Source organism: Lissotriton helveticus, chromosome 3_1 (genome assembly GCF_964261635.1).
Source record: "Lissotriton helveticus chromosome 3_1, aLisHel1.1, whole genome shotgun sequence".
Classification (NCBI taxonomy): domain Eukaryota; kingdom Metazoa; phylum Chordata; class Amphibia; order Caudata; family Salamandridae; genus Lissotriton; species Lissotriton helveticus.
This window is the reverse complement of record NC_136061.1, coordinates 1,950,383,558-1,950,400,433: the sequence shown is the minus strand read 5'-3', so window position 1 is coordinate 1,950,400,433 and position 16,876 is coordinate 1,950,383,558.

Below are 16,876 nucleotides of genomic sequence, written 5' to 3'. Positions count from 1 at the left end.
AATTGGCTGCCTTTTGAAGCCAGAATAGATCTGAAAATCGCCTGCATGACACACAAGGCTGTACACTTGAGCTCACCCGGATACCTCAACCAGAAGCTGACAATTTCTGGCGGCTCTAGAAACACTAGAGGCACAAACAATCTTTTGCTAAAACCTCGAAGATTCAGGAAGGAAAAAACTTATAAACGCTCCTTCTCAGGAATGGCACCCAGGATTTAGAACTCACTCCCTCCTGAAACCAGGCTCATCTCCTCCACTACACTTTTTAAGAAAGAAGTAAAGGCTATCCTCATGGCTAAATACACTTGAACTATTACTGTGGATTTGTTAAAGACTCTGCACCGACCTGTACTATCCGCTCAATCCCTGTGATTGTTTTATTACTTGTACTATTGTCTTACCTGACTGTCTTTGCTCCAACTTATTTGTACTATTAGCATTATTGATGTACCTGTTTTACTATAATCCCCCATGTACCTACCTCACCCCACTTATTACCTGCAACCACGCTATGCCCAATGGACTGTTATCTACTCTCCTGTTGGTATCCATGCTTTGTAAAGCGCTCTGATATCTGCAAAGATCTTGTTCGCGCTATATAAAACTTTCAAAATAAATAAATAAATAAATAAATAGTAAATATGTATTATTTATTCATTTTAAACATTATAACACATTTTAACATAAGTTTAAAATATAAATAAGTACTATTTACTTAATTTTTACCTTTGTTTTAAAAAAACGATATTTTTAATTACGATATTTTTAACATCGATATTTTTTTTTCGATATTTTTGTACTTACCATGTTGTAGATAGGGTGTCGATATACTTGCCTTCGATATTCCAACGTCGATATTTTGTCTGTCGATATTTTCAGCCTCGATATTCTGTCAGAGATTCTACCACATAGTATCTCAAAATCTCAAAATTCAAAAGATTTTATTTTTAGGATGCTACTTAGTGACTTCAAAGAAAGTGCCTTCATTAAGCAAACTAGTAGCTAGTAAGAGAGTTTATATTGAGGTGGGGTTTCATACTCCTTGGCCTGCTCCACTCGGACTTGCACTGAATTCAGAAAGTTAGGCTATTAAAAGTACAGTTATACTGACCCAAATAGGGGAGGATCACAAATGGGTCTTCATAATCAGGTAACAGCTTTCTGCCAACAGCTAACTGTACAGGAGGGTACTTTGGGTGGTGTTGTTTCAACTCTAAACATCATGTATACAGGGGCGGTTCCTCTTTAGGAGCTTGGGGGCGTTGACCCCCTACTGGGACATTATTAAACCAAAATAAAACGTACCATTGTTGTCACTTGCTTTTCCAATGGGGCGGGTTTACAGCGCTATCCGTCGACGACCAGGACCAGCTGAGGTTATGGAAACTGGACTGTGCATGTCACATTGGCTGGTATTTTTACCATGGCCAGCCTAACATGCGCAGTTCAGGCTTCCAGACCATGTTATGAGCGAGCTGCAATTGCAGAAAAACAGCCCCATCGGACTACTACGGAGCGTTATGCTTGCCTACCTGGCCAATCCTGCCACTGATCTTATGCTGTTTGGTATTCTGGACAGCATGAGAGCAGTGCTTAGATTGGCTGGGAAGCTTCAGGCTTATTTTCTCTTGAAGCATGTTTCGTCTTTTTTTACTGCCAGGCAGAGCGCCTCGGGTCGGATGTACTGCACTAAAGGTAAGAAAGTTTATTTACTGCAGTACTCCATTCTTTTAAGGGACAGTAAATGCTTTTAAATAGACTGTGTGTGCCCGATCACCTCTGCATTGCGAATTCCTTTTTAAAGCTATGCTGTGCCTCAAATAGAATTTGTATTGCAGAGGTGTTGTTTATAAAGCAGTTACTGTTCATTATATACTAGCGGCCCGCCCCGACGTTGTCCGGGGATGAAAATGAAACTCTAGAAAGTTCTTTATTACCTGTGTAGTCGAGCAGTGCATACACGGTAACGCTAGGTGTCCATTACAGCCGAACATGTGCCTCCGCTTGTCCAGCCAGTGTGAGGAAGCGCCGCAGTGATAGGTGCCTCTGCAGCGCCAACGTTTAGCGTGTGTGGATGCAGTTGTGCCCCTTGGCCTCACAGTCTCCAACAGCGGTCACGCGATGCTGTGCGTGTGTCACCAACAGTGTTCCGGTCGGCGCTGTGGTTCTGGAGCTTTCCTGCCTCAACGGTTTGGGCTCTCTCTTTATTATATCAGTATGAATTTCCCTCTTACACGCCTCACCACTTCAAAGGTCATCAGCCGCCACTGCATGTTTAAGTGAGGGTAAACGTGATTATGGTGAAGGAAGGGTTGGAAATAGAGGCTCTATCTCCTATGATGATATGTTGCTTTGCTTGGGAAAGTTTCAAATGAAAGGGGCATATTTACAAGGGCACAGCGCCACAGAGCGCCATTTTTTCCAACACTCCGGTGGCGGTGTGTCCTGCTCCGTATTTACAATGTGGCGCTAAGGCACACTGCATGGCTTAACGATGCCTTGTAAATATGGCACTCTTAAACGCAGTTTTCTGCGACTTAGAGGTGTGCAATGCGTGTTGCTGTGGGCGTTCCCATTCAACACCCATTCTTTTTGACTTTGCCCCAGATTTACAAGGACGTGTAAATCTGAGGCAGCACCAAAAACTAAGGCCATTTCAAAAGGAGGCGTTAATGTGGCGCAAGAAGGAGAAATACTTTTATTTTCCTCTTTTTTTGCAAAACACCATTAAATATTGGTTTTTGTGCAGGAAGGTATCCCTTCCTGCACAAACACAATCATCCGTGCAATGCAGGCACCGCATTGGCGCTAGGCAGCTCCTTTAGTGCCAGCGCAGGGGAGAGCACAGGGATGCGCCATATTCTTGTTAATACGGCGCAACCCTGCGTTTATGAAATTACGCACCTTGGCGCAGCTAAATTGCTTGCAGCGCTGCACCATTTCATTGTAAATATCCATATAAGGATGTTTTTTAGGCTTGGCCTAGGAAAGCAGATTTGTACATTTGTGCTTAGTTTCTGTATTTGTTTGGGAATTACACCTTTCCTAGGTTGAAGAAGGACACAATTTCTTAGTTTTAATAATGTGAGAAAGCAAAACGATTGTTGTCATCTTTTCATTACAGAATCAAAGGCGGGTAATGAATTTGTCTTTTTGTGTCAACACAGGCTTCTACGTTTTATGAATTTGTATTTGAGGTACAGAGCGTATATAAATGGTTTCATTTTATTGTACACAGTTTTATTAAATCTGATTGTATAGTACTTTGGAGGGAGACAATTTGACTAAATTATCCCTCTGATTTATCGATTGTTTCAGTGATTGACTATATCATTTTATTTTGACCAAATCTGCACTTTAAGGTTACGCTGAAGTGTTCATAATGTTTAATGAAACTTAATCCTATAAAGATAATAAAATACTTGTTCATGTATAATACTAAAGATGCACTAAAAAAGACGATGCTGTATTAACTTTTTAACGTGGTTATGAGGTATTCCCTCCTTATTCATACATTTGCAGAATATTTTCCAAATTTGAGATATATAAGAAGAAACTAAAGTATTTTCAAGTAAATATGTAAGCATCGCAAATGTTTTCCCTCATTAGTCTGGTGCGATATGTTAAATATGCCACTATTTCAAAAGTAATTTCCAAGTTCTCTGTTTCTGTGTTGCATCCTTTACGGCACTTCGCAGATCAGTCCGGCTGACCTGTATGCATGCTACATAACTAAATTAATGAATTCCTTTTATAGATACTTTTTCTTGTTCAGGTGCAAAGGCGCCATCTTTTGCCAAGCCAACATGGTCAGTCCTTCCATTTGAACCTAAGTGGATCCAGGGTTACAGTATACTTGCTTGAGTTGTTTACAATTGGTGTAGTAGTTTGTAGCTATTCCTCCTGCACGCACTTGTAAATAGATTACTCTCTATGCTGCGAACAGACATATATACTTTTTTAACTACTGATACATTATTGTTAGTATGTTAAAATTTATATTTTACTGTTTTGCATCAGTGTCTACAGATGCAAGAAAACATGTCATTTAAGACAGATTCACTTTTCCATCTAATTGCAAACCCCTTGGCTCTTCCCTCTTTGGAATACTTGTAAATATATTTAATTTGTTAGTATTCTGGAAAAGAGGACTGTCTACACTGTGCAGCACTTTTTGAATAAACAGAATGATCCTACTACTGTGTTCCGTTCTAACAGGATATGTGGTGACTTCACTCATGCTCTGTGCTATTAAGGGCTCCGTGATAAACCATGAAAGAGGTAAGAAGGATGATTTTGCCCTCAACTGACGTTCTGCATGCGAAAAAAAAGTGTAACTGGCATAAGACCCACTCCTGATTCATTCATATATTGCATTTGTTGTTGTTGTTGCGGTTTTATATAGCAGAAACTCGCCCGAAGGTATTGGAGCGCTTTATATGAGCACCAGTAACATTACACAAGAACACATTCATGTTTTTTGAGGACACGGGAAGATTAAATGATTTGCCCCGAATCACCGGATGTTGGGCCGACGCCGAGGCTCAAACATGGCTCCCAGGTTCCAAAGACGGCAGCTCTGGCCGTTGTTTTGTTGCTTTTTAGGTCTCGCCTAGACGAAAGCAAAGCGAAGCTTTGCTGTCTAAGGCGAGACAACTAATGTTGTTACTTTCAGGGGAATGAGGACTGCAAAGTGCCACGCGCTTCAGGCCGAGATTTGACCTCGTGAGCGCGCACAGCCCATCTCCTGCCTCGTCAGTTTCAGTTTTACACAGGCTTCTACAGTGTGCTACTTTGTTGCAGTTTTAAAGTTTCGTTTTTGTTCTTACTGGTTCAGGGGCAGTGCAGCACATACTATTTTACAACACACACCATTCTACAGCACACACCATTCTGCAGCACACAAAGCTCTGCGGCATACAGCACTCTACAATGTACACCACTCTACAGCACACAGTATTCTACATCACATAGCACTGCACTCTACAGCGCCACGCACTCTACAGCGCCCCGCACTCTACAGCGCCCCGCACTCTACAGCGCCCCGCACTCTACAGCGCCCCGCACTCTACAGCCCCCCGCACTCTACAGCGCCCGCAGTGTAGTGTAGTTCCTATCATCCCAATAGGCTCTGCGCATTGGAATAATACCTACAGCAGTAAAGGCCTAGGCCAGACGTTAACTAGGTCTACTACTGTCGATACTAGACTTAAAGTTTTGGGTTTGCCAGCTTAGCTCAGAGTTCACTAGAAACTTTCTCGAATGTTCAAGGAGGGCTTAACTTCCCTGATTAGACAAGAAGGGATTTAGTTTCTGACAACCATAGAACATGACAACTTTGCTCTCCCCTAATCAAGAGTAAATCTCGAGAGTCGTGTGAACAAAAGGCAATTTATTTTACTCAGTCAGTACGTGCATTCTTAGTCTCATCAGAATGTAGAGAAAAGGAAGAGACGGGCGTGTTCAATAAAAAGGTGTTATTTATTGATCAGTCTCTTTTCTCATACAAGAGAAATGGATCGATATTATTGCAATACTTATAGCTAAGTAAAGTGCATACATTAAAAGCAATAGTATAAAATAATACTGTAAAAACATTGATATGGTTTCTAAGCCATATGATGTTTTAAAATGAATAAAATATATTACATACACATATATACATTTGACTAAACGTACTCAACTGGTGTTTCTAAATACGCCTACCCCGTGTACCTGACCTAAGCCTAATACGAGGGCGGGAATAGAAAGTTACAGTTTAAGTTAAGTTTGTTTTTGCCAAGTGAATAACTAAAGAATTCTCTGTGAGGGGTTATTTAGTTCTGTACCTGGAAGTTAGGATGAATGAAGAATGGTATCTCTCTCTCTGGTCTCGATATTCCAGGCTGCCTGCGAGGGCTGCCCAGAAACGCCGGTGCTGGATTCTCGGCAGGAGAAAGCAGCGCGTCTCTCAGCGCGTCAGGAAGGCGGGGCTGCTGCCAGCGGGGTCTGCTCTGCTCTTGGCTTCGGCAAGTATGGCTGCTCCGTCTCGTCACCACGCGTGTGTTTGCATAGGGCAAGATCGGTAATATTTATACCTTTAAGGTGCCGAGATTGACGTAAGGATGGACATAGATACGTCAATAAGGATGTCATACGACTTGCTCGTTAGCACATTCTTTTACTGAAGTTCTCTGTGAAATCAAAACAATGGCCGCAGGGTTTTGCCCAGGTTGTCATAGGTTTGATTTGTTATGAGAACTCCGTATGCCTTATCAGGGGCTGGAGGAATATCGCTTGTCTAATTAGATCGCAAGCGTTATGACCTAATCAGATAACACGTTCCTGTGCCGTAGTGTGACTGCGTCAGATAACGGTATCTGCATCATGGGGGTTTTCTGCCTCATGGGCTGACTGCTAGTTAACTTGTTGGTTTGTTTAACTAGAATAGGGTCAGGAATAGGGGGATCGATTCAGAACCTATAGGAATACATGACACCCACTCCACGCTAACTATGGACATATCTACTAATCTAGGCATAGTATAACATAGTACAACATACTATAGAGTAGTGTGTATACCTTACCACCCCAAAATACATAAATGCATTTTGAAATTCTTCAAATATACGGAAAATTTGCAGACATATATACTGTATGCACTCAAGCTATGGAATAATGCCAAACTAATCACGCATTTGTATACATTATTGCTTATTTGGTATATGAGAATTACACATGAAATGGTTTCTTAAATACAGAAAAAAGTTTCGAGACCATTCCATCACAGAATAAAATATTTGTGAACATACCAGCGGGCAGCTAATGTCTATAAGCTATCTAAAATTTAGAAACCTTAGTTCTTTAAGAATAGTTCTTACTTTAAGCAGAAGATAGTGTCCCGAAAAATATGCAAAAATATTTGGGGCTGCTGAAAAATTGCTGTCCGTGAACTGGAGGGAAAATCTGTTCATGTGACTTTATTTTTAAAGTTGAAGGCCGAATTCAGGGAACGCCGTGTGCGAGCTTGCTCAAAAGTCTCTATTTCTGTTCAGGTGAGAACATCATATCATTTAGGCTTTCGAAAAAACTGTCAACAGCTTCCTGGGAAAGTTCCACTAACTCGGAAATAGGTGTAATCATGCATTCTTGCGCATGATTGTCTCCATTGACATTCTGATTTGCATTACTGACAGAAGGTCGTACCTGTTCGATGCTGCTTTCATCTTGAACTTCACTACCCATCAATCGTAGTGGTGAAGCTTCCACGAATGCCGTCATCAGGATTGGTAGCCTTTGAGGGCAGCACAAAGCATGAACCTTGATCGGGCTCAACAATGTTTCTGCATCCATCGGCGCATCCGATTGTAGCGTCAGACAGGTGTCTAACACGCATTCTTCTCCGCATAGCAGACACCTCAATACAGGTAAAACACATCTTTGCCACATTGGTCGAAATGATAGAAACCAAGTCATGTTCAGGTCTCTAAGCCGGGAGAGTCCCAGGATTTTTGATATCCGGTCCCGGTATCCAATGGCTAGGATTGTTTCTTCCCCTGTCGCAAGAGTTTTGTCTGTGACATGGGTTGCCATAACGAAAAATAAGGACTAAGAATAGGATTCCTGCAATTAGTCCCAAGATCAGGGGAAGTCCGCCAAAAATCGAATGGACGAAATCTGGAAAAATACCCAGTATGGCTTTGAATGGTGTTAATGCCATCGAAAATACTGTCTTAAATACCTTTGAGACCCCATTGGTATCAGAAATATTTAAGATTTCATTCAGGATTTCCGCGAAATGTACGGGGGAATTAGTTGATAATAATGTATGTATCTCTGCAGTCGTCCTTGCGACTTGTAGATCATACGTTTTTTTTTATGACGAGAGCCTGGTAGGCGTCTGAAGAAGCACTGTTTTTATTCTGCTTAAAGTATCTATTCGAATAGAAGTAATTTTCAAATCGGGCCATGCCCTTGCCTCCCTGTCTGGGAAGGAGCTGGGGAACAATGAGCGTCCACAGCACTTGACCTTCGCAGTCGTAGTTACTAGATAAGGAGTCCCGGGCATAAGACTACAACATTTGCGGTCTACAATAAGAATGTAACTCCCATTATAGAGTCTTTGAAAGAATGGTTCTATTTCTGTTGCAGGTGCGCCTTGCTGGTGACATGAAAGGTTGTATGAATTCCCTTCACAGTCTCCATGCAAACTAATTCCGTTACACAGAAGCGTGCCGCTTAGTGACATCGCACAATTATTGCCACTAAGAAACACTTTCTGTCCTTTATTACATGACACATGCATGTGAATAGGGCAGGTTCCATGTTGTTTTAAGGTATCCTTTTCCCAATTTCTCGTACATGCCAGCCTGTATATATTTTTGGCAGTATTGAAACCTGAAGGTTGAGATTGGAATATTTATTATCCCATGTATTATCCATTCACTGACAGGTCGTTCTGACATTGTCACTGGTAATCTTTCGAGTTTTTCAATGCTCAAGATTGTATAATCAGCACCCTTTTGTGCCATACTGATTTGTCTATCAGTAAGGTTAAAGATTTGGAATAGTGACGTTGTGTTGATTAAACGCCAAGGCACATAGCCTGAACGCAGATTTTGTAACGTCCAGCCAAGCTGTACAATAGAATGCAATTGTGACTGACCGTGTTGTAATAACAGTAAGTCTTGCGATAATATATCGATTGCTGAAGACACAATGCTGTCCAAAGAAAAAATTCTGGAGGACAGAGTCATTAACCCATTGTCCACTAAAGAAAGTGATTTTTCCAAATTAATACGGTCAATTTCCCGTATTCTCTCTGCTGTTTCAATTTGAGTAACCTTCCAGGCCTCATTGTATGCTGCATATACAGAGGCTGCTATGAAACGCTTTTGACGCTGTTTGCGTGGTCCCAAAGTGAAATCACGCAAGTCAGCACCATCAGTAAGTAAAGTTAGGTGTTGCTTAATTTCTGCCAGTGTGGAAGTTTGTAGCCACTGAAGGCATAATTTGCCCACACTGTAGGTTGTTATTATCCCTGGGTGATGTCTTTGAGGATATCTAGGGTCTGGCCTGGTCATTTTGAACCCCTGTGTTTTGTTCAGGAATCTGTCTTGACAGTTATTAGTATCTGTGGGCCAGATCAACCACTGTTTCCAATCAGGATGTGTTCTGTTTTGGTTTAATATATGGTGTACGTCTATCTCTTCATCTGTATCAGAGTTATTGCTAAACATTGTTGGCTTTGGAATAGACGGTTTATTTAAATCTTTGATTTTGGCTAGGCCAAGACAGGTGGTTTGTTGAACAGTGTCATTTAAAAATATCATTTGTTCTGGGATCATGCAGGCTCTAAACAAAGCTTCTATACCCTGTACTTGCCATTCTTTTGTACCCCAAACACTTTTCAATTCAACATTTTTGTCCCAATAATCAAATCCAAAAGTATTCATTTTTTCAAAGAATGAGTCTGAATATAACAATTTTGTGTTGGTTATCATGGTCTTGGTCCCTGTTTTGTTTGACAATTTAAAATAAAATGTTTCAGCATTACTTGTGTTAAAACCTGAAAAATATGAATATTTGTCGTAAACGGTTCTTGAGCTCCCTTTTGGAGGTGTTGCACAATGTTCCCATTGATTATAATTTAAAACATTTCTAGGTTGTGTAGATCTATGTAAAAACTGGTTACCATAGTGGTTATAGCAATACATACTATCATAATTTGTAGAACCCTGCAAATAATCATGTTTGGTAAATTTAGCAGACATTACTAAGTCAGACATCATATTCTTAATGCTTTCGAAGTCCCAATCATCAGCAAATGAGTTTGGTTTTGCAAAGTCACTCAAGGAGATCTTAATTTGGTGTGGATATTTCAGGATCTCGACCGGACCATAAATTTCATAGTCAGTGTCGTCCCAGGCTACCCCACCAGGTATCGGATTGGCTGTGAAGTTGGCTGAAGAAAGTTCTCTTTTCTCGACGTGTGAAGATGTGTGTGGTTTGAGGATCAAGTTGATTTTCTGACTTGCTGTGTCCATTTTTGCATATTTTCCCTCAATGAAGCGTCCCAATGTTAGTATCATGATGAGCCAAAGTATGAGGATAAATGCACCAAAACCCACCCAAAATTCAATCCATGGGGAAATCAGATATGTTTCTTTCAGTTGTTTCAAAAGTTCCTTAGCTTTATCTTTAAAGGTTTTTGATGATGGCTGTGTCTTTGATTCACTGAAGCTTTCAGAGGAATCATCGAAGTTTATGAAGTAGCCGGATGCTGTTCTGTCAATTGTTCCAATTGCTTCAGGATTTCTGTTTCTTGCATTTTCACTTGGTACTTCATTATAGATTGGTGTGTCTCTGCTAAATGTTTTTATTTGGGTTTTCAGAGGTCTGAGTTCTATTGCATTGTTGCATAGTCCTTGTTGTTCTTCTGTAGGCGTTTCGAATGTGATGAGCCTCTTTGTTAGGACCTCTGTACTGGTAGCAAACCTTGGTGTTCTGCTACTTTTTGTGAGTCCACTTGGCCTACTGTTTGTTATCGGCCACATGTTGTGGTTTTACCAGGTCGATGGATACAACTCGGTTCTCCTTTTTACCAGCAAGTGGCGGTAGTACAACTGATCTTGTCCCGTTGACAGACAAGACAGGAACTGCTTTTCTGTAAGAAGGCCCAAATTCCTTCTTTACCGCGATCTTTTCCCTGACTAGATCCCCGACTTTTGGAATCCAGACAGGTCTTGCTGGGACAGGTGGTGGTTCTTCAGTGGTTGTTGGCTGTTGTTTCAACTTTATGTTGCTCAGGTCTTTTCTTGTTTTGTTTAAGTCCTGCAAAATAGCCAAACGGTCTTTGATATCAAAGCTTTTTTCTTTCACCACTGAAGTCTGACTATCAATGTCAGAGATCATCATCCTAGTTCCAAATAATAATTCGTACGCACTGAATCCCTTCAGAGAATTTCTTGGCAAGTTATTGAGACTACGTTGGACACTTATTAGATGTTTGACCCACCCAGCTCCCGAACCTAATATCCTTTCCGCTATAGATTGCTTTATGCCTTGGTTTTTTTCTTTACACCATCCCGTACCCTCAGGAAGGAAGTGAGAAGATTCCCGCTGGGCTATGCTCATTTGGTCATGTTTCCCCTCAGGCTGTTGGGCTAGAGTGAAAACAATGGTCAAACGTAGCATGCTCTTAGCGTATATGCCATTTAGACTCGCAAATCTTTGTATAACAGTCCGGACGTCAGCCGAGTGCTGGTGATCTACATTATAAGTGGAACTAGCCTGTATAAGTTAATCGCAACCCTTCCTTTTTACTCCTGATTTTTTCTGGAGTAGAACGACGAGGTATTAAACTGTTTCTCTCCCCACTGCGATCTCTGTTGCAGTTTGGGCAGTTTTTTACAAACATGGTATGACGCAGGCTCATGCCTGGCCACCAGTATCGTGATTGTAATTCTTCCAGAGAATTTTTTAGTTTGAGGTGTCTGAGACCCTCGCCCATGTGTGCGTCTGCGATTAACAAGTTTCTCCTGTCCATGTTTGGAATCACTCTATCCCCCACTCCAGGGATTCGAGCAAAAGGGACGGAGTTTGCATCGATTATGTATGTATAATTGAGTGGATAGTTGATCGGTAACGCTGAGCAGTCGCCTTTTGATGACGTTTTCACCGCCAGCACTGTTTCACCGTCAATGTATTTTAATGTACGCTTTTTTCGAACTACGGGAGCCGATTTAGTGGCTGCCGCTGCGGCTGTTTCAGCCAATGAATTCCCTGCAACGTGAACGCCATCACGCTGATGACTCAGTGAGTGTGTCACGTGAGTCTTTGGTAGTTCTTTTTGTAAAAGAGCTATTTGTTCCCAGAGCAGTTTTTGCTTTATTGGTGCATCTGTGTCATCTTTGTAACCGTTTTGAATCCATGTCTGCAAATCGCTGTTATATGATTTGACGCAGTAATATGAATCTGACACTATAAGTGTCGGGAATTCGCGATCCGCATTATCTAGCGCCATTTTCAATGCTAATATTTCAGTTTGTTGTTCTGAATTAGTTTCTACTGAGTGTGTCTTTGTTAATAGAGGTTTTAGTTTACCTCCGCGCCACACTTCTTTTGTAATCTCACATGTGGGGTTGTATGCCTGTTCTCCCCAAACGGAGGGTTGAGCATGTCCGTCTGTATAGATTACACAGGCGTAATGTCGTAAAGGCAGAATGTCGATTGGCAGAGGATATGTTTCTTCATATTCTAGATTTTTTAATTCTTCTAGTTCTGGATCAAAGTAGTAGTATACTTTGTCCGTTGTGATTGAATTCACCCATTGTATCCATTCTGGATTTAATGTTGTTGTTGGTAAATTACACGGTGTTGTTAGTGCCTCGAAGGCTGATTCTGCTGTTCTGACTGTGATATGTCTACCGTCAGCTTGATCTTTTTCTCTAGCTATTGCGGTTTGAACTGCATGAACAATTTTTTCTTTGTTGCTGAATTTCTGTTCAGCTTCTGTGTACAAGTGTGATTTGAATGCAATTGGTACCTTTTCTCCCTCATTAGAGGTCAGGTATGTGAATCCGCATCTCCCTGGGATGACTCGAATCACAAGATTGCGTGTGTTATCACGTGTTTCTAATTTTGTTTTAATTAGCATGTCTGTTTGTAGGGATCTCAACATTTCTGTGTGTATTTGAGTCCAATTGGATCTTTTAAAATCTGGTTTTATCAGATCATAAAGGGGTTTGACCCTTTCTGCGTAATTTGCAATGTATGTTCTTCCGAAATTTAGGAAGCCTAGAATCGACTGTAGGTTTTTTAGTGTTCTAGGTGCTTGGATTACGGCACATTTCTCTAGGAAATTGTCGGCCAGGCTTTTGCCTTCACTTGATAATTCATATCCTAAGAACAGGACTTTCAGATGGGCAATTCTGGATTTTTTAAAGTTGAATTTGTAACCCTCTGCTGCGAACCCAAGTATTATGGTGTTCACTCTTTTCAAGTGAGTCTCCAAGTCATCATCTGTTAAGTAAATGTCATCGACATAAGATAATGCTTCATCATCATATAGTTGTAGTAATTCTGTTACTCTCGCTGAGAATGCTCCCGGGCTGTTCTTGTACCCCTGGGCTAACCGACAGAATTGTTTTTGAGTGCCATTTATTGAGAATGCAGTTAAATATCTGCTCTCTGGTGCTATGTTTTGACAAAAGAATCCATTAGAGATGTCTAATGTTGTTTTGTATTTTTTGCGCACTATGTTATTCATTAGTGCAGCACTGTGTGAGTTTTGCACTGCAAAAGTTTTGCAACATGTGTTAAGGTGTCGGTAATCCAAAACTAGACGATATGCATTGTCTGGTTTGGAGACCGGAAACAAAGGGTTGTTCATTTGTGAGGTGCAAGTTTCAATCACCCCCTGGTATTCTAGCTGATCTAGTATTTCATTTACCTGTTTTTTAGCTTCTTGCTTAATTGGTTACTGCCTTTGTGCAGTAGGTTGTGATTTTAACTGGATTTTGTGAGGAGGAGAATCCTCATCCCATCCCACGTGATTTTTATATAAAGCAGGAGCTAGAGCCACTGCCCACTTTCTAGCAAGTGTGTATTTTTTATGAATTGGAATTTGATTTGAGAAGGCAGGCATAATTACTTCTTCGCCATGAGGGCACTCCCTGGGGGCGTGGCCAAGCACGCAATGTGAAGAGACGTGCTTCGTCTGAGCTCCGAGTGAAGCTCCCCAAACACGGGCCAATTATCCGGTATTTTCCGACAGCACCGGGCCCCAACTCAGACCGAGTGTGCCCGGATACCAGACCCACCTCCGGAGCGATTTCCAGGCGGATCGGACCGCCTGACCCTCCGGCCGGCGGCGACCCTCACAGCTAGCCGCCCAAGGTGCACTTCCGGCCGGCGGCCCTGACTAACTGAGGCCGGGGATCCGACCTTGCGGAGTAGGCCGCGAATCGAGTGGCCTGCAGCGCGCGGTCCGGCGCAGAGTCGGGACCGCGTCCCACACCTTGGATCCTCAACGGCGAAGATACACTGCGGGGACCTCGACCACCAGTGGGAGGTCCGCAGCCTGGACTCACGAAGGCCACGAGATCGGCCCGCCTTGCCTACCGCTGCTGGGACCACCCTGCCGGGCTCCATGATTGCCAGGGGGTGAGTGCACGAGACTGCCTAGAGACCCGCATTGGCGACGACGACCCAGGGCCCCCCCGGCCCAGAGCCTATGCTATCCGACACAGCCCCCTGGACACCCCCTGGCCTACCTGACGCCCAGCCATAGGCCTGGCCCAGGAAAAGGACCTGCGACGCGCTGCCGTACACCTCCGGCGCCCTGCCCACACGAGGACCCCAGGCGCTACGAACCCCTGCACCGCGACGGCCCATGGCGGACTGAATCGCCGCCCCGCCGGCGCTGAGCCACGCATCCCGGCTGGACGGACATTGGTGGCCCACCGAGCTGGGCCGACACGAAACCCACATAGACACTGCCACCCCTGACCCCGGCAGACTGCCGCCGGTGATAACACGGCCTCATCTCCTGGGCCCCCGCACATGTCCGCCACACGGAAGGAGTCGCGGAGCACCACCGAACCCATCTAGCACAGAGGAACCGGGACTGCGCCACGTGCGTGATGAGGTTGCAACATGTCGGCCCTCGCAGGCAGTCGACCCAGCGCTGAGAGAATCTCCCGGCCAGGTGCAGAAGCGCAGATTTCCCGACTTGCACCCCCCTCACCTCTACCGAGTGTGGGCCAGATAACGTGGATCCCCATGTGGCACTAGGTAGCGCCTGGCATCGACCGACGGAGTGCATCTTCCCGGGCCCAGTGGACGGACTCACTGAGAGGGACCTGTCGTACCGGCCCATCGAGCTGCCACGAGGCGCAGACAAGAGGCCACCAACAGTCAGGTTCAGCACGGCACTGACCGCCACGCCTGAGAGTTCTTATACCAGTAGCTACACGATCATTTCGTCCTCCTCAGTCGGCTGTGTAACACGAAACCCTGGGACCCTGCGGTGAGGCGGTCCTCCTCCTCCCACCTACAGCCACACGCCATTCACCACGAGTGCGACGAAGGCCCTGACCGGGAGACTAACGCGCACCGGTCCCTCCGACACGCACTACGAGAACGTACCCACCCACTTGGCAGACCGCACAGGCCTCCCACATGTCCGGGGGGACCAGGGCAAAGACTGGCACGGGAGGGTCATCAAACAAGGGGAAAATGGCGAAACATATGGAGTCGGACCAGACTACATCCAAACTAGACACTATGCTGGCGGCCATGGAACGCCTGGAGGAATCCATGCAGCTGACCCGTACGTCGCTGGAGAACAGAATCGACAAAGTGGCCGTGGACCTGACACTCCTCCGGACCGACCACAAGAAACTGGCCGACCGCACCACGACCCTGGAGCACGCGATGGCAGAGGCCACACCTAAACTGGTACAGACGGACAAACACGTCCAGGACCTACTCAACCGGGTGGAGTTCCTTGAGGATAGAGCAGAGGACGCGGAAGGACGGGCCAGAAGGAACAACGTGCGCATAGTGGGCCTGCCGGAACGATGGGAACGGAGGGAGACGGCGGAACATATGGAGACCTGGCTCAGGGAACTACTACCAGAAGGCACGCTGTCGCCGCACTTTGTGGTAGAACGGGCGCACAGAGTTCCTTCTCGCCCTCCCCCGGAGGGCTCCAACCCGAGGCCGATGCTCATGCGAGTGCTAAACTACCGCGACCGAGATGCCATCCTCCGCGAAACGCGGAAATTGTCGGACATTCAAGTGGACAATGCCAAGGTGATGTTCTTCCCCGATTACACCATCCAAGTTCAGAGGCGACGCCAATCCTTCCACGTGGTGAAGCAACGGCTTAGACGATTGACTCTCAAATACTCATTGTTGTTTCCGGCTCGCCTCAGAGTGGTGGCGCAAGACAAGACCCACTTTTTTGACACCCCAGAGGCGGCCATGGCGTGGTTGGATTCGGGGGTAGACACGAACCCTGGGCCTGTGCCGAGGGAACAACGCCGGAATCGAGGCGCACGCAGACGGAGACAACGACACACCTCGAGGGCCGAGTCACCGACCATGGCAGTGGAGATCGGCCCGACCCCGGAGCAAATCCAAATTGAACAACAGGAAGCCGTCCGCATAACTGCTGAGATTAGCGGGTCACAATCGCCTATCCTGCTTTCCAACACTAGCCCACGCTCACGCGGGAGCGAAGACGACGACTACTTGTTCGGTCAGACTTGATATCATGAACAATCCTCCCCCACCCAGCCCTGGGTGGACCGACGTGTCTTACGTTTTGGAACAGTCAGCACACCCGCAGGGATGGATCGATCAAGGGCCCACATTGACATTCCTGGAGGCCCTGGCAACCATGATCACCGTCTTCTGTGGGGCCTGTACTTTGCTGCCAAACACCACCCCCCCCCCCCGTTCACCGGACTGCCGCGGAGCTGCCGTGGCGCCGGGAGGGGAGCCGGGGTTATCCTACCAGAGTGCCACCGGGACCATGACTTTAAGGGGGTGGACGGACCCCTAGAGGTGAGTGCCCCTCCCCCCGGGGGACTAACAGAGGCGCTCCAGCCTTGGGATCGAATGTCCGGGTCAAGTGACACTGGGTATCGGTCCTGGCCACGAACACTATCACTGATTCCTGACGTCCTTATGGCCCTCTGCCCGTGGCAAGGGAGCCGCTGCGGCTCTTCGGACGTAACGAACTACCTTGTTTAACTCAAGTGCTGTATTTAGTCATCCCCCCATTGACCTTACGGATTGATTGAGCTCGATAGAGCGTTTGGGCGGCGACTTGTTTTTGTTGTTGCCCTTTTGGTATTATGTTTATGTTCATGTTATGCCTTCTGAG